At 37.7% G+C, this 22,222-nt stretch overlaps 1 long non-coding RNA gene across 1 annotated transcript; it reads right to left on the bottom strand.

Annotated features, from left to right (window-relative positions):
- Positions 1-316: 316 nt before the first annotated feature.
- LOC104094617 (uncharacterized) lies at positions 317-22,028 on the bottom strand. Its single transcript, XR_011407936.1, has 2 exons — positions 20,973-22,028; positions 317-637 (listed from the first exon to the last, which is right to left on the bottom strand). It is a non-coding gene; the product is annotated as an uncharacterized lncRNA (long non-coding RNA).
- Positions 22,029-22,222: the final 194 nt, after the last annotated feature.

Raw genomic sequence — 22,222 nt, 5'->3', positions numbered from 1 at the left:
TTCAACAGTGTTACACATATGAGGCATCAACAACATGTGAGGAATCAAATAAGAAAGTGCTGAGACAGAGATATCATACACGGATATAGCATCATGACTGAGAGTATGTGTGCAATTAAGGCAAATAGTTCAGAAATAGCAAGAATAGACCTATCATGTCTCAAACAAATAAGAACATAGCCAAGACATGACTTCAAACATGAATCAGAATTCAAATAATCATACAGGTTTAGAAAACATGGATATAACTATCACGGCCCAAAATCCCACCATAGGCTTCGTGATGGCATCTAGTCTCTAAGATTAGGTAAGCCGATAACTTATAACAATTAAGCCGGGTTAACAATGATATTTTAAAAGTAGAATTTAATATAAATCTTGAAATAAAAATTAAACAAGCCTACGCGGCAATAATTGCAACAACCTCCCAAGACTAGGTAATACAGAGTCACGAACTCTAGCTGAATACATAGAAAAATCTCAAAAATCGAAATACAATACTGTTCGGATAACAAACTGACAATACAATAAAAAGGGAAAGGACTCCAAGGGACTGTGACGACCAAGAAGCTCTACCTTGCATCCTCGCGATCAAGAAGTTAACTCATCCTGAGTCCGATATCTCCAATGCCTACATCTGCACAAAAATATGCAGAAGTGTAGTATGAGTACACCACGATTGGCATCCAATAAGTATCAAGATTAACCTCGGTGGAGTAGTGACAAGGTACAAGTCAAGACACCTACTAGTCATAATAACATGTGCAGTAAATAAGTATAAAGCTAATAATGTAAGCAATAAGCAGTAAATGACGACAAGGGATAAACATGTGATATAACAGTAAAAGTAATCCGAACACTGTTAAGTACCAGTAAAACTAATTAAGGGAAAACAATGACAACCGAATACTCAAACCGTTCTAACACAAATTTCACAACATAATTGCTCTGAGATACCTCATCTTATAAAACCAAGTCACGAGTCTCCAACCACCAATCATATGCTCATGGCACCTTGTGCCCACATTATTAATCACAACTGCACGAACATCTCACGTGCCAATATCTCAATCCACCCAGCATGATCACGGGCTCACAATCACAATCCGCCCAGTGTGGTCACAGGCTCAATACCAAAATCCCCCCGGCATGATCATAGGCTCAACATCACAATGGAAGTAGATAATACAAGAATACATAGGCATGATCAATGAATGCCAAGTTTCATACTCCTGAACTGGTTTAAGTGGCATGCTATGGTATACGCTTGTACAGGTGTACTATCATAGTCCAAGTCAACAAGTAATATCAAAGATATTGAGTAGCTCATTGAAAGTAACACAACAAGTCACGTAAGGTACATGACATACACAAGGAAAATTACACCATCACATAAATATCATCAACATAATGCCCCCAGACCATCATATATCATCCCTGACATAGCCACCCTTATCTCTCCGCATTGATAATATCATAATAGACACCCTTATCGCTCTGCCCAGACATTTAACATATTAGCCACCCTTATCACTCTGATAGCCATCCGTATCACTCCGCCATGACAATATCATTAGCCATATGTATCGCTACGCACAATCATCAACAGTGAGATACCACTCTTATGCTCCGCATAACGACAATCAATCCACACAACAAATTCGTGTGTGCTAACATCACAACATTACGACATATCAACTCGTACCACAAGTTCCCATAGACCACAACCTCTTAAAACAACAATACCAACATCACCACAACACATAATCCACGGCTCAACACAATGTGTACAATATCTCAATAGTAACAAAATGAACGGGGAAAGTAACTCAACAATGAACAATGCCCCATTAAATAACAACTTCAACTAAAATAGGTTAAAGACTTTCAATAACTTCAACTTAATTATTTGCTTAAGAGTAAACTCAATAATTAAGGTATTTTCATGAAATGGCAAACTTCAAAGTCTAGTGTATGACATAAGCTAACAATGAAAAATATGGCATGAACTAGCAACTACGTCTAAATACAAGAGAATAACCCGACAATGAAAGGATATCATGTAACGTCAATTTCATTTAGGAATAACTCAACAATAAAGGGGGTCACATTACAAATAAAGAGGTAACAACTTCAAATAAAGTATATAGCAGTAAAGTCGACAAGTAAAAGATATGACATACGCTAACAACTTCAAATAAATCATGTGAGAGTAAACATGACAAATAAAAGATATAACATGTCCTAAAAACTTCAAATAATTATATGAAAGAAGCCTAAGAGTCTAAACCGATCAATTTCCACATATAAGCTCGAGTACGCACATGTCACCTCGCGTACATGTCTTTCACATAATTCAAATAATACAATCAACCCAAATCCTAAGGGGTAGTTCCTCCACACAAACTTAGGCAAGATACTTACCTCAAAGAAGCTTAATCAAAACTCTAAAATGACCTTCTTGTGTGAAACAACCTCCGGACAGCTCGAATTTAGTCAAAATAACTGAATATCATAAATAAAAGCCATAGGAAATAATTTCAGATAATAAAGTTTCGATCTTTAATGAAAACCAAAAATTCAATCTCGGGCCCGTACATCGGAACCCGACAAAACTCACAAAATCCAAACACCCATTCCGGTACGAATCTAACCATATCAAAATTATCCAATTCCGACATCAAATCAGCCTTCAAATCCTTATTTTTCATTTTAGAAAGTTTTTACAAAAATTTCCAATTTCTCCACTTTAAATCACTAATTAAATTATAAAACAAAAATGGAATCATGCAATATAACCAAATCCAAGTCAAGAATACTTGCCCCAATCCAAATGGTAAAAATCCCCTCCAAAATCGCTCAAAACCGAGCTCTCTAACCCAAAAAGTGATAAAAATACCATAACCCTCGAAATAGAGTACTCTTATATTCTGCACAGATATTTACACATCGCGATCGCGGAATTAACTTTGCGATCTTGGAAACAAAATAATAGTTGACCAAATGTCCTTCGCGAACGCGACTCACAACCTCCATCACACTACGCGATCGCGAATAACAAACACTTAATGCCCCTTCCAGCTTTTCCTTATATGTGATCACGATACATGCTACGCGAACGCGAAAGGCACAATCTTCCCTGCTTCGCGAACGCGGTCGCCTCTTCTCAACCGCGAAGAACAAAATGTGTGATTCACGCTACGCGAATGCGGAGTAACATACTCGAACGCGATTAAGAAGACACCAGATATCATAATAGCAATCAAAAATGGGAGGAAATAGCCCGTAGCCCATCTGAAACACACCCGAGGCCACCGAGATCCCTGTCTAAACATACCAACAACTTTCATAACATAACGCAGACATGCTCGAGACCTCAAATCACATCAAAACAATGATTCACACATCGATTCAAACCTAATGAAATAATGAACTTCTAACTTCTAAAACTAATGCAGAAACATATCAAACCAATTCGGAATGATCTCAAATTTTGCAAACAAGTCCCAAATGACACAACGGAGCTATACTAACTCCCGAAATCATAATCCGAACCACATATTAATAAAGTCAACTCCTGGTCAAACCTCTCAACCTTCCAAACCTTCAACTTTCCAACTTACGCCAAAATGCATCAAATCAACCTACGGACCTCTAAATCCAAATCTGGACATACGCCTAAGTCCAAAATCATCATACAAAGATATTGGAATCATAAAAATACCATTTTGGAGTCATCTATATAAAAGTCAAACTCCAGTCAACTCATACCACTTATGCTTCTAAAACAAGAATCATTCTTCCGATTCAATCCCGAATAATCCAAAAACCAAATCCGACTACACATGCAAGTCATAATACACAATATGAAGCTACTCGAGACCTTAAGCTACCGAAAGAAATGCTAATTCTCAAAACAATCGGTCAGATCGTTATAATAACGAGCCATGATAGCAAAACAAATCCTATAATAGTCTAAAAGCCACCCTAAATCATAAATACTCTGGTGCACGCACACACGTCCATCACCTAGTGAGTGTGTCACCCCAACACATCTCATATAACATAGTTTCAGAGATATTTACCCTCAAATTCAAGTTTAGATATGTTACTTACCTCAAAACGTGCAAATCAATACTCCAAAAATCCCTTCCCACGCTAATTGGCCTCCGAAAGACTCGGATCTAGTCACAAACAACCTAATATCATCAAATAATGTCGTAGGAAACAACCCCAAACAATAAATCTTCGATTTTATTAAAATCAAAAAGTCAACCTTGGGCTCGCACCCTAGAATCTGACAAAACTCATAAATTCTAAACACACATTCAATTACGAGTCCAACCATACAAATTTAATCCAATTAGGACCTCAAATCAACCTTCAAATCATCAAATTTCATTTAGAAAAGTTTTTACTAAAATTCTCAATTTCTCACTTAATTTCACCAATTAAATGCTAAAACCAAGGATATAATTATGGAATATAAATAAATCCAAGTCAAAAATACTTATCCCAATTCAAATATTGAAAATCCCTTCAAATATTGCCTAAAATCGAGCTCTTTACTAAAAATATGATATAATAACCAAAACCCTCGAAATAGAGTATTTAAACATTCTGCACAGGCCTACCCTTCGCGATCGCGGAAATGCATTGCCAAAACCTTCTTCATGAATGCGACATCCTGATACCGAACGCGATGACCAACACCACTATGCCTACGTGAATATGTCCCCTCTCCCGTGAATGCGAGGACTTACATATGACTAACCTCCTCCAGGCTCCCCTTCTACACGAACGTGGAGACATGCACGTGATCGCGAAGCACTACCTCGCCAAAGCACCACGAACACGGTCCTGTCTTCGCGAATGCGAAGAACAAAAATGCCTACCACCAAAAAGCCATTCGCGAGCGCAACATCAATGTGGCGATCGCGATGATAAAAGTACCAGACATCAGAAACAGCAATTCAACACATAGAGAAATAGCCCGAAACCCATCTGAAACACACCCGAGGCCCCTGGGACCCTATCCAATCACACCACCCAAACCTAAATTATAACACGGACATACTCGAGGCCTCGAATCACACAAAATAATATCAAAATTATGAATCGCACCCCAATTCAAGCCTAAGAAAACTAATGAACTTTCAAAATTCAAAACTTACGCTGAACATGCCTAAACACCTCGAAATGACCTCCTGTTTTGCATGCAAGTCCCGAATGACGCAACGGGCCTATTCCATCTCCCAAAACTAAAATCCAAACCAAATATCAATAAATTCAACTCTCGATCAACTCTAACAACCTTTCAAACCTTCAACTTTTCAACTTTCGCCAAAAACGCATCAAACCTACCTACGAACCTCCAAATCCATATCCGGAGATACGCCTAAGTCCAAAATCACCATACGAAGCTATTGGAACCATCAAAACTCTATTCCGGAGTCGTCTGCACAAAAATCAAACTCCGATAAACTCTTATAACTTAAGCTTCCAACCTTGAGACTAAGTGGCTCAATTTACTCTGAAACTTCCCTGAAACCAAACCAACCATCCCGATAAGTCATATAACTACAAATACACATATGTAAAGCATCAAATAGGAGAAATGGGTCTAAATACTCAAAACGACTGGTCGGGTCGTTACAATATTTGTTAATTCGCCTAACGGGTTAGATTAGGTGACATCACGATCTTGATAAAATTTTAAATTGTGACATTTAAGATGCTTGGGATCAAATATTTGAACTGAAAATTGAAGAAGAAACAATTACCTGAACAGTATACCATAGCAATATACAATATACTATAAAAGTATATTGCTACATATATAGTATATTTCAATAGTACAACTCTACAATGATATACTACAAGTGCATACACCTCTGAATAGTATACTACAATAGTATATAATAATAATAATAATAATAATAATAATAATAATAATAATAATAATATATAATATACAGTAATTCCTTATACTTCAACTGTTATTATTAAATCATTTGGGTGCTATTGTATGAAGCTAAAATCATAATTATAGTACAGATTTGATGGTTGATAATCGAAAAAACAAATTGGTCTACCACTGAAGAGGTTTTGAAGTTTGAGCTTGGGAATTACAGATTAATATAGTTATTTGGACTTTAGCTTCGGGTGAGTATTATTAGAACTTATGTTGTGATATACCATTATAAGTATTGGTGAATGTTTTTCTTGTTGTTTCAAGATACCTTACCTTTGAGTATTGGCACAGAAAGACCCTTACCGTTATACTTTTGAAACCTAATAGAGGGGATACGTGGAGGGCTTATAATACAAATAATACACCCACCCATTATCCAATACATATAACCCCATATAACGACTTGATCGGTCATTTTGAGGATTTGCGTCTTGTTTGGTGGATTAATGTCTCGAGCAGCTTCGTATTATGTATTATGACTTGCGTGTGTGGACGGGTTTAGTTTTCGGATGATTCGGGATTGATTTGGAAAGATGATTCTTGTTTTAGAAGCTTAAGCGGTAAGAGTTGATCGGAGTTTGACTTTTGTGAAGACGACTCCGGAATGGTATTTTGATGATTCTGATAGCTTCGTATGGTGATTTTGGACTTAGGCGTGTGTCCGGATTTGGATTTGGAGGTCCGTAGGTTAATTTGATATATTTTGGCGAAAGTTGGAAAGTTGAAGGTTTGGAAAGTAAAGAGGTTTGACCGGGAGTTAACTTTATTGATATCGGGTTCGGATTACGATTCCAGGAGTTTGAATAGCTCCGTTGTGTTGTTTGGGACTTGCATGCAAAATTTGATGTCATTCCGGGTTGATTTGATATGATTCGGCGCGAGTTGTAGAAGTTGAAAATTCATAATTCATTAAGCTTGAATTGAGGTGCGATTCGTGGTTTTGATGTTATGTTTCGGTATTTGAGGCCTCGAGTAGGTTCGTGTTATGTTTTTGGACTTGTTTGTATGATTTGACGTGGTCCCGAGGGGCTTGGGTATATTTTGGATCATTGGTTGAGAGACTAGTTAAGTTAAGAAATATGGAGTTTGACCATGGTCAATATCGGGTCAAGACGACCTCTTTTCAGTGTTTTGAGTATGCGAGCAGGTTCGTAGCATATTTTATGATTGAAAATCATATATGGTGGTTTCGGATTATTTCGGTGAAGTTTGGGGTTGCTGGTACTTCGCAATTGCGAACTTTTTGTTGCAATTGCGAAGTCTGCAATTACGAACTTTTGGTCGCAATTGAGAACCTTGGTCGCATTTGCAAAGTCTGCAATTGCGAACTTTTGGTCGCAAATGCGAACAACCACAATTGCAAACTTTTGGTAGCAAATGCGACATCTGCAACTGGTTAAGAGTTGGAATTTCGCGATTTTAGCTCATTCTTTCATATTTGAACCCTAGACTCGGTAGGAGGCGATTTGGAGGGGGATTTTCATCTGCAATCATTGGGTAAATGATTTTGATCAATTTTCAACTATTTTACATGATTATAAATGAGATTTAACATCAAAATTATGAGAATCAAAGGGGAATTTTGAGAAACTTTGTCTATGTTTTGAAAAATGAAAATTTGGGATTTGAGAGTTGAATCGGACTCGAATTTTGAAATAAAATACATATATAGACTCGTGGTTTTATGGGTAGTCAGAATCTATCCTTGGACCCGGGTTTTGACCGAGCGGGCCCGGTGTTGACTTTTGTTGACTTTTGAGAAATTGTATAAAGATCATTGCTTTATTTATTGGAATTGATATCTCTTGCATTATTTGATGTTATTAAGTCGATTTTGGTTAGATTTGAGTCGAGCAAAGGTGAATTGTAAAGGAAAAGCTATTTTAGAGTATTGATTGAGGGCTTTTGAGGTAAGTATCTTGCCTAACTTTTGGTGGGGGAACTACCCCTCAGGATTTGAGTCGTTTGTGCTAATTGTGTTATGTGAAAGTCGTGTATGCGAGGTGACGAGTACGTACTCAGGCTTATATGTGGAAAATTGACCGGCTTAGACTCTTAGGCTTTTCACACGTATTTATTTGGAATTGTTAGCACATGTTATATCTTGTATTCGTCATGTCTACTATCACATGCTTTATTTGAAGTTGTCGTTACATGTCACATTCCTTACTTGTCGAGTTTGCTCTTATATGCTTTATTTGAAGTTATTATCACGTTTATCATTATGTGATTTCTTTTATTGTAGAGTTATTCTTAGTTGATTGTTGTTACATGATATCCTTTTGCTGCCGGGTTATTCGCATGCATTTAGATGTAGTACTAGTTCATTCTATCTCTTTCATTTTTAGCCTATTCATACGCTAGAATCCGAAGTTTGTTATTTCATAGAAATACTTTCACTATTGAGTTTATCCTTAAACAATTAATTGAAATTGAGGTTATCGGAAGTCATTAATCTATTTTAATTGAAGTTGTGTTTAAAGGGGGTGTTGTTCCTTGTTGAGTCACTTTTCCGTTCATTTTGTTGTTATTGAGATTCTATATATGTTGTGTTGAACCGTGAGCTATTTGTTGTGAAAATATTGATATCGTTGGATCTTTGGAAAGGTTGTGGCCTATGGGCACTTGTGGTACTAGTTGATATGTTGTGTTGTTGTGATGATAGCACATGTGAATTATTGTGTGGTTTGGTTATTATTATGCGGAGTATAATGGTGGCATTTCACCGTTGTTGTTATGCGGAGCATAAGGGTGGCATCTCACTGTTGTTGAATGTACAGAGTGATACGGGTGGCTATTGTGTTATTGTCTGGGCGGAGCGATAAGGGTGGCTATTATACAGAGTGATACGGGTGTCTATCGGAGAGATAAGGGTGGCTAATGATAATGTCAGGGAGTAGTGATACGGGTGGCTATCGGAGAGATAAGGGTGGCAATGTTAAGAGTGATGTGTGATGGCTTGGGGACATTGTGTTGGTGATTTTTGTGTGATGGGTGTGCTTTTCCTTGTGTATGTCATACACCTTATGTGACTTGTTTTGTTGCTTCGATGAGCTACTCGATGTCTTTGATATTACTTGTTGACTTGGGCTGCAGTAGTACACTCGCACAAGAACACACCGTAGCATGCCACTTATACTAGCTCAGGAGTATTAAACTTTATTGTTATTGATCATGCCCATGTGTTCTTGTATTATCCATTTTCATGTTGTGATTGAGCCTATGACCATGCCGGGCAGATTGTGATTGTGAGCCTGTGACCATGCCGGGCGGATTGTGATTGTGAGCCTGTGATCACACCGGGCAGATTGTGATTGTGAGCCTCTGACCACGCCGGGCGGATTGTGAATGTGAGCCTGTGATCATGCCGGGCAGATTGAGATATTAGCACGTGAGTTGTCCGTGCGATTATGATTCGAGATGTGGGCACGATGTGCTGTGAGTATATGATGGTGGGTTGAGACCCGTGACTTGTGACTAAGAGATGAAGTATTACGGAGTGATTTCGCTGTGAACCTTGTGTTAGAATGGCTTGATTTATTGGTTGTCATTGTGTTCCTTATTTGTTTTCAACGGTACTTTCATGGTGTTCCTATTGCCTTACTGTTTATATCACATGTTGATTATTGTTGCCATTTACTGATTCCTGCTTTCCATTATTAGCTTTATAATTCCATACTGCACATGTTATTTTGTATAGTGAGTGTCTTGACTTGTACCTCGTCTCTACTCTACCGAGGTTAGTCTTGATACTTACTAGGTACCGACCGTTGTTTACTTATACTATACTTCTACACATTTTTGTGCAGAGCCGGTATTGAAGATATCGGACTCGGGCGGAGTTAGCTTGTTGATCGCAAGGATTCAAGGTTGAGTTGCTTGGTCGTCACAGTCCCTTGGAGTCCTTTCCTTATATTGTATTGTCAGATTGTCACTTGAATAGTATTATATTTCGATCTTTGAGATATTTCCATGTACTTAACTAGAGTTCGTGACTCTGTATTACCAGTCTTGGGAGGTTGTTATGATTATTGTCGTGTAGGCTCTTTTCGCTCTTGTATCGGTATTCATATTAAACTTTGTTTCAAATTAGCATTGTTAATAATTGGTTTAATTGTTATAGTAACCGGCTTACCTAGTCTTAGAGACTAGGTGTCATCACGATATCCTACGGAGGGATTTTGGGATCGTGACACCCCATCACTTAAAAGATTAAAACCTCGTTACTCTTAACTTCTACCTAGTCCTTCTCCGGCGAGTTTTTGACCTTTTTCATCCATGTTATTTCACTTCAACTTCTACTACATTATTATAATTTCCCACTTAACTGAAAATATCTCTTAGGTTTTTCAAACATAACCAAGAACATCCTCTTGTTAACTTTTTCATCACCTTATAACAGAGCTTTCTTTTTCTCATGTGCATTGCTTCTTCTTTTTTCTTTTTTTTATTTTGACAACTTCCCACAAGATGTTCAAAGTAAATAAAAATAATTGACTAATTGGTCGAACGACATCAGACCAACAACATCACCCTTTCAAAATATTTATCCTTCTTTTTATGTTCAAAAACCTCACAGATTCAACCCATATCACTAGGTTCCTTATATATATATATAAAGAGAGAGAACGAGAGATAGGTTTTGGGGGTTGTGGAGAAGAAGAATCACATGCAGTTGATGAAGGAGAACAGCAAAAACCTGCAGGGAAGATGATATGAGATTTGTTCTCTAGTTCCAATAATCAAGTACAATATATTTTCTGTTGTTTAATTAGTAGGTTAATTTCTTCAATAAGAATATACATTTTTTAGTGGAGTAAATTAGTACTGGGTGACTGTGAAGTATTTTATGAACAACTAATTTGGCAATCTACATATAAAAATAAGAGTTGACAATATATCTCTATAACCAGCCCAAATCTTGACATATTGAATCTTATTTGCTAACTAATGCCTTCTTTAACACAAAAGTGATAATGTACAGCAATTAGCATAACACAAAGTTGACGCATTTGTGATGGACGAATGCTTCAGAGACTGCATTTCAAGAAAGCTTTCTATGGTGGAAAATCAGAGTGCACTGTGCAAGTGAGAAAAAAAAAAGCTCTGTTAGGAAGTTATGAAAAGGTTAATTGATGGATGTTCTTGGTTAAGCTTGGAAAACTTTAAGGGATGTTTTCTATGAAGTCAGATATTATAAAGATGTAGTGGAAGTTGAGGTAAAATAACGGGGATGAAAAAGGTCAAAAACTCTTCTCCAGCATTTGCAATCAACCCCAATTGTCTTTCTTCTTAACTTTGTTGATACATGCTAATAGAATTAAGAAAGAATTAAGTATCCTAAAGAGCAAAATTAGAAAAATTTCCCTTGAACAGATCACTTAGCTAGGTTGAGTCTGAGAATTTATAGAGACGAGAGAGAGTTTCATTAAAATCAATCACAATTTAATAGTGTATTACAATAGCTTCAATCTTCAGCTTATCTGGGAACAAAGGAAAAGGGGTTACTATAACTAACTTCCAAAAGGTTCCAGCTCCCTAACTGCCTAACTACCTCACTGCACACGTGCGCCTCACGTGACTCCTACTTATTTCACAGCTGAAATGGGAAAGTGATACAAAGGGTTTTTATTTGGAAGATGCAAAGGGTTCTTATCTGACAGGGATCCATCCTTCCAAGTTCAGTAACTCAGAATGATCAAATAAAATGTCCTAAATGGCAAGAATAACGTACCTCCGCCATAACCTTTGTGGTGCGTGTTGTATAACTAAGATGAATAGAATAGCGAGAATAACATACCTCCGTCGTAACCTTACCTCATAAACCAGCTCTATTCGGGACATGCAATGAACCTGAGTATCAGAGAACTTCGTCTCCCTTAGATTCAAACATTGGCCTTCCTTTCCATAATGCTTTCTCTTTCGATAATACTGACTTTGGTTCTTTGTATTGTCTCAAGAGGCAATGTTTCTTTATTCTGAATTACAACTCCAGCCTCGTCGGGGAAGCTTGCTAACCGGTAGAGCTCTTGTCTAACCTCTTCTCTTTTCGGCCTTTAGGTAAACCAAACTAACTATAGATCTCGTTTTATGCTGCCCTAAAGGCTGACACTTTGTTCTGTCGAACATTTTCTTTAAAATGTAATAGGATAGAATCCCTGTATCATCACTCTTTTACTTTAATCCCTAAGAGTGTTACTACTGAGTTCTGGATAGTAACTCCAGTAATATTTTGGGTCAAAAACTTGACTCTCAACTGGCTAACTGGAGCGATTCCATGTTCTTGCTCTTTTACCACCTTCGTGAGATACATTCGTTGTAATTTAACTTCTAAACCGTTTCCCACTCGAGGGGGTGGGACCATATTAGATTATGTCATTTTGAGTTATCTTTACTTGCTTTGAATCTCAAGAACCGTTATTCTCTATAAGAGAACTCGCAAGTCTCTGTACTATCACAAGTAGTACTGAAGGATGCCTTTATCATCAATAGGAAAGGCTCATTCTGCATTCAGCTACTCTTTCCTGAAGGTATTTTGGAGATCCTGAAGTTATAGAAGATGTTACGCCACATCTCAATCGCATATTCATTGTTGTTGACCCTGAATCATGGGTCCATAATCCTTCTTAGCTTCCCAACTCTTTTATTCCGAAAATGCGTATTACAATGCATTAATTCACTTCGACCTCCATCATCTTGGTTCTTTATATACCTGGCCTTAAGTTTTATTCTGGGTTTAGGTCTTGGCATTCTATTCAGCCATCATGAATGGTAATAAATTGTTGACGTATCCCTTGTTGGATACACACTCATACTTAAATCACCATATTTGGAATAGGTTCTCCTTCCTTGTCTCCAAGCTAGCATAATCCTGCAATATATTCTTCAAGATGAAACATTCTCATTCATTCTCAAACTGCACATTGTCATATATTCCTATGGGATTTTGGGTACCTTTAACCACCCGCCATTATCCTTCTTACCTTTGCTTCCGTTTCGGCTCTGCCAGTACTAATTCTGGGTACAACCTTTAACTGTTTTCCTCTATTTCAACGCTTCATATCTCTTTAGCCTTTGATCTTTTTTCAGGCTAAATCCTTCTTCTTGTTGTTACTTTCTCTCTGGAATACTTCATGAGAGTTGTGATCACTTACTTGTTGTGAAACATGAAACCTCAGGCTCTAGGACCATTCTATACTGTAAAATTTTGTATCGTTTGATGGCTCGTCCGACCTTTTGACTAGCCTTATAGGATCTACATACATTATCTTTCATCGTAAATCGACTTATCCTTTCATTCATTAATTCTGAATAACCCCTCTTGGGCCTACATAGGCTTCTGTCCTTGATTACACTTCATGCTTTCCATTCTAAGCCCATATGTCTAGCGGTTCTTTGCGTCGCTTAGAAGGTTGCTACTGCTCCTTTCTTATCATTGACACTTACATATCATTTTATAGTCATTATAAATCTGTATAATCTGGACAACACAATCTTAGTCATCTTGATACTTTGTGTTGTAAGCTCCTCCTCTATTTTCTTACTAAACCATCATACGAGTCTATGTCGATTCTTTATTGCATTATCTCCCATATGGGAGGAGATCCACTCCTTGCGCTCTAGGGGCCTTCCTGAAAAGTCATGTTGTTGTCTCAACACCTTTTACGATATTTTAATAAGTTACACCTTTACTCAGATAAATTTCCTCTTACTAGGGCTAATAAGTAGTTTATACGAATAGAATGTCACGTGTTCATAACTGACGCGCTCAATCTCGATAAACTTTCCATCCTCTAATTGAGACGTTAGTCTTAGGGGAAGGGGGCTCTTTCTGGATAACCTTTAAAGGTCCTTCTTTTGTAGCTTATCCTTATATTGCTTTATCCTCACTGTGCAACTTCGCAATATCTCTCGTTATAACCATCCCTCGAGTCTCCGACTCGTATCCTGCTGAGCTTGAGGTACTGTCCAATATCAATGCTTTCTAATCATGCAGTTGATATATTCCATTGGCCTTTGTCAATTCAAATCTCATAGTAGACACTTGCTCTCATAATACATTTTTTTTCTCAGCTTAACATGTATTCCTTTTTACCGGTTTGCTTTTCTCACCTACAAACTTGTCGCATTACCATACTCTATCTTACAATTGTCTGTCACTTCTCATATTTATTCAGGTGTCCCATTTATCTTCTCGTCTTTCTCTTACTACCTTCGTCTAGATACTTATAACAAAACATTCCATCGTCCTTAACTTTTTCTCTTTCAATCGGCTTTATTTACATGCACGCAATATTTCCTCTTTACATCAAACAGGAGCCTTACTGAGGGAAACATCCATCTCATATCCTATTAACAACTTCCGGTACTATTGTATAAATCTTCTAAAGAGGTACTATCGACATGTCGGTACTATTGTTCAATACTGCACATGCCAAGAGTTGTCTTACCCTTTACTAAATCCCAAAAGCTCACCTCTTTCTAAAATCATGTCTGTTGACGTTAGGAAATCGGGGGTTGGAATAGGTACTTCTCATTGGATTTCTATGATTACAAAAGGCAGAAATAACAATGCTTTCCTTATTTTATCTGAATATCAACTTCCACACAATCCCTTGCATTTAGGTACTTTGTGCCCCTTCTCACTTTAATTCCGTTGCATTTTGATACCAGCACTTATCCGTTCAAACAACTTATCTAGGACTTAGATATGATCAAATCTATAGAGAAGAGGAAGAACTTACCATTAAATAGCAAGAAAAACTCCAATAAAAACTCTCCTTCAACTTGAAAGGACTCACAACTCATCAATAATATCATATAAGTGATCTTCACAACATCTACAAGACTTTTGTGTTGGACTTGGGTGATTTGGCCTTGGGTTTACATAGGAACCATGGGAGAATGTTAGGAGAGAGCTTAGGAGCTGTAGGAACTTTGGTCGAGAATGGGGTTTGGAGACGAATTAATCGATTTATAACAAGTGGATTAGTTTCCACCGACTATGTGGTCTCAAAAGTAGTTGATTTCAGTAGTTATCTTAGAACAAACATAACATTTTGTACATAGCTCCGATTAATGAACGATTTATTGCGTTGAAACTTAGACTCGATGAACTTGAATTTATATAGGTTATGAATCTCATAACACCTTATATAATAGGAGATATAATCCCATAAAGTTGAGCCAAAATCCTGTCCAAAACTGCTTGCCTTTCGCCCGAATTCGACGAGCTTATTTTGTTTTTATTCGTTTAGCCCCGAACTCTTATGAGACTTACTTAATACTTGTCTAAACTCTTTATTAACCAAGTATAGGGCCTTAGACTCATCGTCTTACATTACTTTACTTACGATGCATACTAACGCGAAAACACCGGATGTAACACATGTTAAAATTATCAAAAGTCCCACATCGGTGGATGACAATTTTTGAATGGAAATTTCACCCTATAAAAGGAGGCCTAATGTTTAGGATTTAAATACACCTCTCATTTGCCTTTTTATCTTCTTAAGGCATTTGTATCTTCTCTCTTTAGTATTATTTCATTTGTAATTTTGGAGTGGAATAAAATATTAATTGTGTCCGAGGAAGTAGGCAAAATTGACCGAACCTCGTAAATTCTGGTGTTCTTTTATTGTTGTCTTATTGTCTTGTTTATTATTTAGTGGTTGTCATAATTTTTGGTATAGTAGTTGTGACTCATTCACACTATATACATTTGGCTTCCGCAACAATTGGTATCAGAGCCAAGGTACTGTCTAAGTATGCTCTGTGGTTGCAGCATAGTCTGATCTTCCACATCAGAAAAGATCTATCTTGGTAACTGAGTCAAGGTTCTGTCTGAGTATGCTCTGTGGTTGCAGCTTAGTCTGATCTTCCACACCAGAAAGGAAATAATCTTGATTTGTGTCGTCAGCTACTAAATAATATTTGTGTCAAAATGGGAGACAGTAAACAAGAAGAATCTACATCAAGTGTCAATAATACGTCATCGTTGGCATCTTCGCTTATGACAAGAATTGTGTCAAATGCGAAATTTGCGGTAGAAATTTTTGACGGGTCAGGACATTTTGGGATGTGGCAAGGCGAGGTTCTAGATGTTCTTTTTCAACAAGGGCTAGATCTTGCCATTGAAGAAAAGAAGCCAGATGTTATTGGAGAAGAAGATTGGAAAATTATCAATCGTGTTGCTTGCGGTACCATTCGATCCTACCTTGCTAGAGAGCAGAAATATCCATACACAAAGGAAACTTCTGCAAGTAAATTATGGAAAGCACTGGAGGATAAATTTTTGAAGAAAAACAGTCAAAATAAATTGTACATGAAGAAGAGACTGTTTCGCTTCACCTATGTTCCTGGTACCACAATGAATGAACATATCACCAGTTTCAATAAGTTGGTCACAGATTTGCAAAATATGGATGCAACTTTTGATGATGGTGACTTGGCCTTGATGTTGTTGGGGTCACTTCCTAATGAGTACGAGCACCTTGAAACTACTCTACTCTATGGAAATGACGAAATTTCTCTCAGAGAAGTTTGTTCGGCTTTGTACAGCTATGAACAAAGAAAGGGGAAAAAACAGAAGGGCGGAGAAGGAGAAGCACTAATTGTGAGGGGTCGTCCTCAAAATCAAACGAAGACTAAGAAGGGAAGATCCAAGTCGAGATCTAGACCCAGCAAAGATGAATGTGCCTTTTGTCGAGAAAAGGGGCACTGGAAGAAAGACTGTCCGAAGTTGAAGAATAAGGCCAGAAATAACAATGGAAAGGCCATTATGGATTCAAATGTAGCTGATTGTGATGATTCAGACTTCTCATTAGTTACAACAGAGTTATCAACATCATCAGACATATGGTTGATGGACTCGGCTTGTAGCTATCATATGTGTCCCAACAAGGACTGGTTCATGAATTTTCAAGAAGGAGAATATGGAGTCATCCACACAGCGGATAACAGCCCTCTTACCTCATATGGCATTGGTTCAATAAGATTAAGGAGCCATGATGGAATGATCAGAACATTAATAGATGTTCGATATGTACCGGGTTTGAAGAAGAATCTCATCTCTGTAGGAGCCCTAGAATCAAAAGGGTTCAAAATCATTGTAGAAAATGGAGTGATGAGAATATGCTCCGGTGCACTAGTGGTAATGAAGACCAATCGGAAGAACAATAACATGTACTGCTATCGTGGTAGTACAGTTATTGGGACAGCAACAGTGACATCCAGTGATGACAAAGAGGCAGAAGCAACCAGGGTATGGCACATGTACTTGGGACATGCTGGAGGAAAATCCTTGAAAGCTCTATCTAATCAAGGATTGTTAAAAGGCGTAAAGACTTGCAACTTGGAGTTTTGCGAGCATTGTGTCAAAGGAAAATAGACAAGGGTTAAATTTGGTACAGCAATCCATAATACTAAAGGCATTTTGGAATATGTACACTCTGATGTTTGGGGTTCTTCCAAAACACCTTCATTGGGTGGGAAGCACTATTTTGTAACATTTGTTGATGATTTTTCCCGAAGAGTGTGGGTTTATACAATGAAGAGGAAAGATGAAGTGTTGGGAATTTTTCTCAAATGGAAAACGATGGTGGAGAATCAAACAGGCAGGAAGATCAAGTGTATTCGCACAGACAATGGAGGTGAATACAAAAATGATCATTTCAATAAGGTCTGTGAAAATGATGGCATCGTCCGACACTTCACTGTCAGACATACACCACAACAGAATGGAGTGGCAGAACGTATGAACCGGACTTTACTGGAGAAGGTACGGTGTATGTTGTCCAATGCTGGCTTGGGCAAAGAATTTTGGGCTGAGGCAATTACATATGCATGCCACCTCATTAATCGTCTACCATCTGCTGCTATTGATGGCAAGACACCATTTGAAAAATGGTATGGAAAACCTGCTGTAGATTATGACTCTTTGCACGTGTTTGGCTCAATTGCATACTATCATGTGAAAGAGTCAAAATTGGATCCGAGAACAAAGAAGGCTATATTTATGGGGATTACTTCTGGAGTCAAAGGATACCGCTTATGGTGTCCAGAGACAAGAAATATTATATTCAGCAGAGATGTTACCTTTGATGAATCTGCCATAACAGATAAGGTGACAGTTGAAGATGTCAAACAAACTGGTGGTGCATCAAAGCAGGTGGAGTTTGAGGGAAAATTTATTTTTCCTACACAAGAAACAGAGGAGGAAACTCATGAAGATTACTCTCTGGAAGAAGAGCCAGTAGAGAGGGAGATTCCAACTCAGAAACCTCGATAACAACTTGAATCAATAGCAACCAGCAGGCCAAAAAGGACAATAACGAAACCTGTTCGTCTCATAGAGACGGTTGCTTGCGCAACCTCAATTGTAGCTGATGGTATTCCTACCACTTATAAAGATGCAATCCAAAGTTCAGAAGAAGATAAGTGGAGGATTTCCATGAATGAAGAAATGCAGTCCCTTCATCAGAATCATACATGAAAATTGGCCAATCTCCCGAAGGGAAAGAAAACAATTGGGTGCAAATGGGTATTTGCAAAGAAAGAAGGATTTCCTAACCAAGAAGATATTCGCTACAAAGCAAGATTGGCGGCCAAAGGATATGCTCAGAAGGAGGGAATTGATTACAATAAAGTATTTTTTCCAGTTGTAAAACATTCCTCCATTAGAATTATGTTGGCTTTGGTAGCACAGTTGGATTTGGAACTAGTTCAGATGGATGTAAAAACTGCATTTTTACATGGAAACTTGGAGGAGGAAATCTACATGACTCAGCCAGAAGGATTCAAAGTTGCTGGAAAAGAAAATATGGTATGCAAACTTGAAAAATCGTTGTACGGATTGAAATAATCTTCTAGACAATGGTACAAGCGATTTGACAAGTTTATGTTGCGGCAAGGGTACAAGAGAAGCAAATACGATCATTGTGTGTATTTGCGCAAACTTAATGATGGTTCCTTTGTATATCTTCACCTATATGTTGATGATATGTTAATAACTTCCAAGAATTCGGAAGAAATTAATAAGTTGAAGATTCAAATAAAGGAGGAGTTCGAGATGAAGGATCCGGGTGAGGCAAAGAAAATTCTTGGCATGGAGATAATAAGAGATAGACGTACAAAGAAACTCTGTTTATCTCAGAAAGAATATTTGAAGAGAGTACTAAAGCGTTTTGGCATAGATAAGAAGACTAAGCCAATTAGTACGCCACTTGCTCCCCATTTTAAGCTAAGTACTACTATGTCGCCAAAGGATGAAACTGAACAGGAGTATATGTCAAGGGTACCATACGCAAATGTTGTTGGTAGCTTGATGTATGCAATGGTTTGTACGAGACCTGACATTTCACAAGCCGTTGGAGTTATTAGCAGATATATGCATAATCCAGGAAAGGAGCATTGGCAAGCTGTGAAATGGATTCTACGGTATATTCATAGTACTGTAGATGTTGGGTTAGTTTTTGAGCAGGAAGGCAATCGGTCTGTAGTTGGATATTGTGACTCAGATTTTGCGGGTGATCTGGACAAACGAAGGTCAACTACTGGTTATGTGTTTACTTTTGCAAAGGCACCAGTTAGTTGGAAGTCTACTTTGCAGTCAACAGTTGCTTTGTCTACAACAGAGGCAGAGTACATGGCTATTACAGAGGCTGTGAAGGAGGCAATTTGGCTTCAGGGGTTGCTAAAGGAGCTTGGTATTGAACAAAAAAATATTATAATTTTTTGTGATAGTCAAAGTGCTATTCAATTAGCGAAGAACCAAGTTTATCATGCAAGGACGAAGCACATTGATGTTCGGTATCATTTCGTACGAGAAATCATAGAAGAAGGTGGAGTCACGGTGAAGAAAATTCATACTACGGAGAACCCTGCTGATATGCTGACAAAAGTGGTGACTGCGGTCAAGTTTCAACATTGTTTGGATTTGATCAACATTGTTGAACACTAAAGATTGAAGATGAAGACACAACCAAAATTTGTTATTGAGAGAAAATTGAAGATGTGGAATTTTGCCAAGGTGGAGATTTGTTAAAATTGTCAAAAGTCCTACATCGGTGGATGACAATTTTTGAATGGGAATTTCACCCTATAAAAGGAGGCCTAATGTTTAGGATTTAAATACACCTCTCATTTGCCTTTTTATCTTCTTAAGGCATTTGTATCTTCTCTCTTTAGTATTATTTCACTTGTAATTTTGGAGTGGAATAAAATATTGATTGTGTCCGAGGAAGTAGGCAAAATTGGCCGAACCTCGTAAATTCTGGTGTTCTTTTATTGTTGTCTTATTGTCTTGTTTATTATTTAGTGGTTGTCATAATTTTTGGTATAGTAGTTGTGACTCATTCACACTATATACATTTGGCTTCCGCAACAACACATAGCATATATAGAGACATGAGGTAGGATAGTCCCATTAGAGTCGACATCATAGGAAAATCCTTCCACGTTCAGTAACTCAGAAGGATCAAATAAAATTTCCTCATCACGATTCTCTTGCTCCTCTAGTTCTACCACCTCTATAGAAAATAATTGCCTCCTCTTTGCACATACATGTCCTAGAACATATTTTTCGTCATAATGGAAGCACAATCCCTTAGCCCTATTTTCATCTATCTCAGCAGGGCTCAAAATTCTTGAATTTGTATAAGATGGTTTAGTGGTTCCTAAATAAGAACTCTGAATTTTTTGGAAAGATGGATTTGGTTTAGAGTAATTTTGGTGTGGGTTCTGTGAGTAGGTGGGGTTGGTCTAGGGGTAGAAAGAACAGGAACATTTTTCAAGGTTTGTCTTTGTATGAGTAAGGTCTGTTCTTGAATTCTAGCTGGGTAATGGCTTTCTATAGGGATCTAGGTGCAAACATCATGATTGGTAAGCCAATCTCAGGTTTAAGACCTCTCAGAAAACAACTAGCAACATATTCCTCATTCAATTCCACTCTAGTTAATAATTGATCAAACAAATTCACATAGTCTTGTATAGGAGTTACCTGCTTAAGGTCCTTCAAATCGCTCATTGGATCGTCGAATAGTTCTGACCCAAATCTCGCATACAAACATCTCACATAGTCTCCCCAACTAGGTCAGCCCCTTATTTAGGAGTTTCGTCTACCTCGAAAAACTGCACTGATACAACCAATCGCGAAGCCCGATTCCATCAAACTTGAGAAATTCAAATTGATGGCTCTTAGTAGGAAACTCATATTCCACCTTTCGATGAGCCCTAGATTCTGTAGTTGTTACACCTTCCTCTGCATGTCGTGGATTACCCCCACCCGTCAGAAGAATCTTCTTGAGTTCCTCCATCGAATGTGCAAGTCTTTCATCCATAGTTCTTAGCAGTTCTTCCATTGTTCCAGCAATTCCTTCGAATGAACCTCGAAGGCCATCCAAATCTCGGTGAAGTTCCTGAATTCTGGTATTGTGCTCCCCCACTTTTAACTTCGCATGCCCAAGGAAAGATCGGCTCTGATACCAATGATACACGCTAACATAATTAAGAAAGAATTAAGTGTCCTAAAGAGCAAAATTAGGAGAATTTTCCTTGAACAGATCCTTAGCTGGGTTGAGTCTGAGAATTTATAGAGAAGAGAGAGAGTTTTATTGAAATCAATGACAATTCAATAGTGTATTACCGTAGCTTCATTCTTCAGCTTATATGGGAACGAAGGGAAAGAGAGTTAGCTATAATTAACTTTCGGATGGTTCCAGCTCCGTAACTGCCTCACTGCACACGTGCGCCTCATAGTGACTCCTACTTATTTCACAGTTGAATCTGGAAAGTGATACAAATGTGAAAATCAAGATAATGTGGATCGTAACATTTGTCAACTCTGAAACCTAAATCCCAAACACCCAAACTAATACCAGTGTCTAAAGAGCAACGATTATAGAATATACTACTCTGCTTCATTGCATTGAATAGTAGCTGAATGAAAAGAATTACACTAAGAAACCTAAAATACAGAGGTTGAAGGGGAAACTCTAGATCGATCTTGATTGTCGGCGTGAAAGAAAAAACTATGTGACAGAACTCGATTTTATGAGCATAGTATCTATGAGTAAGTATGTATTGTGTAATATATGATACATTTTTTATCTATATTGGGTTTCTTTTTTAGAAAAAAAAATTTAAACTATTTTTTCCTATTAAAAAAGCGAACAACTTGAATCACAAGAGGAAATTAAAGGATTGTTATACTCTCCACGTGGCCCTAGAGTCTTTTCGTTCCAATACTCA

This window comes from Nicotiana tomentosiformis, chromosome 5 (assembly GCF_000390325.3).
Source record: "Nicotiana tomentosiformis chromosome 5, ASM39032v3, whole genome shotgun sequence".
Classification (NCBI taxonomy): Eukaryota; Viridiplantae; Streptophyta; class Magnoliopsida; order Solanales; family Solanaceae; genus Nicotiana; species Nicotiana tomentosiformis.
Note: the sequence above shows the minus strand (reverse complement) of the source record. Positions and strands in the feature narration are given on the sequence as shown.